We start from the raw sequence: 1,674 nt of genomic DNA on the forward strand, positions 1-1,674 counted from the left end.
TCTGAGCTCCCAGCTGAGCAAGTCAAGGGGTCCAAGAGCCCTATATAATTAGAGATTTCTGACTGCAGTTAACACAGGAGTGGGTCCATCTTTACAGGACAAGCATGAAACATCCATTCTTTAGCTATTTCTTATAGCCTGATTCAAAGTTTTAGAAAAACATAACCTTTGCCTGTATTCTAACCTTATCAAGTTTCCTGAACGCTCAAGGACATTACCTTCTGGTGTTCATCTTGTCCTTCTGCCAGCCACCAGCAAAGAAGGCAGAGCAGGAGGGAATATTTGCCACTCATCTCAGCTGCTTCAGTTTCTTCCCGTGAAAGTGTCCAATGGCCAGCCCAAGCACTCACTTTGGGGCCTCCGGGAGTTTCTGCAGGATAAATAGCCACAAGATTGGTAAGAGCTACACCATGGTCCTCTGTAACAAAGATATCAACAGGCTTCCCCCTGTTTCAGGCAGAGAAACTGATACAGAGGCAACTTGTCCTCAGCAGCAAGCACAGAGCAGAGGTGGCAAGATGCACCAGTTCTCATGACCTTGAGGCTGGGAAGGACTCCCATCCCACAAATGGCCCTAGACAGCAAATGCTGGATGAACATACCATTTCAATACCCCACAGGGCCATGAAGCAGTTAGTTTGATGTTTCCCACCTTTCCACTAGCCTGGTATCCAGCTGAACGAGTAGCTCCCCTGCCCTCTCCCCACCATGCACCTCCCACCCTTTCTCCCCAGCTTGTGCCCGGCAGCTGCTCACAGCCACATTCCTCCACCTTCCCAGGCTGCCTAGAGAACGACTGCCTGCTGCTCACACTCCTGGCAAGGCAGGGACCCCTGAGACAAAAGGTCCTGAAACATCTAGGAATCAGATAGGTGAAATGCCCACCAGCTAAAACTCACACTGCAGAGAGCAGCCAGAGCTTCAGCTTGACCCCTCCTGTCCCAAACATGGTGATCATTTTAGGCATATCAGTAAGACTCACCAGCCAAGCACCAGCTAGAGCCCTGCCTCAAATCCTGTCTCCTACCCTGTGACCACCTCTGATGCTCAGAGAAGGTGAGATATACAAAAACACAAACTCTGTCAGTCCCCTACCCCCCCCCCCAGTTATATTTCAAGAAGGTGAGAAGAAAAAAAAAAACCACTTAGCCTCTGCAGATGATCAGCAGCAGCAGCTCTGAAGCATTTGCTTCTGCTTTCTTTTTTCCATAGTGAATTACAAGCTCATCTTTAATGGCAGTGAGAAAGTCTCTATCTTGAGTATTTGCCCTGATTCCTGCAGTTTCCTGTGAAACCCAGCACTTAGCAGCTCTTGTGGTTCCCATCTGCACTGATATGGTCTACCTGAATACGTTATAAGCCCTCAGAAATGTCCCACTCACCTTTGTATCATGTCTGAACAGGGGCTTCTTAGAACCTACAACCATAATCACAGGGACAGTTTTCAGGTACAACAAAAGGAGCTGGCAACCTTCCCAAGGGCCTTGCAGTCAACAGGAAACACTCACAGCAGATGAGCCACCAGGGCAGCAGTAATATCCCCACAGCAACTCGTGCTCCTCATAGTCAATATTACTGGAATGCAAGAAGGACCCAAGCACTGAGCAAGCGAGGCCTTAACCCCCTCTGCTCCTCACGCTCAGCTCTTCAACACTGACCACTACACCACATGAC

At 49.0% G+C, this 1,674-nt stretch overlaps 1 long non-coding RNA gene across 1 annotated transcript; it reads right to left on the minus strand.

The window, feature by feature from the left end:
- Positions 1–219: 219 nt before the first annotated feature.
- On the minus strand, positions 220–1,556 carry LOC112976422. Its single transcript, XR_003257021.1, has 3 exons — positions 1,509–1,556; positions 1,383–1,417; positions 220–370 (listed from the first exon to the last, which is right to left on the minus strand). It is a non-coding gene; the product is annotated as an uncharacterized LOC112976422 (long non-coding RNA).
- Between the last annotated feature and the right edge of the window lie 118 nt (positions 1,557–1,674).

Source organism: Apteryx rowi, unplaced genomic scaffold (genome assembly GCF_003343035.1).
Source record: "Apteryx rowi isolate R43461 unplaced genomic scaffold, aptRow1 scaffold_729, whole genome shotgun sequence".
NCBI classification, from domain to species: domain Eukaryota; kingdom Metazoa; phylum Chordata; class Aves; order Apterygiformes; family Apterygidae; genus Apteryx; species Apteryx rowi.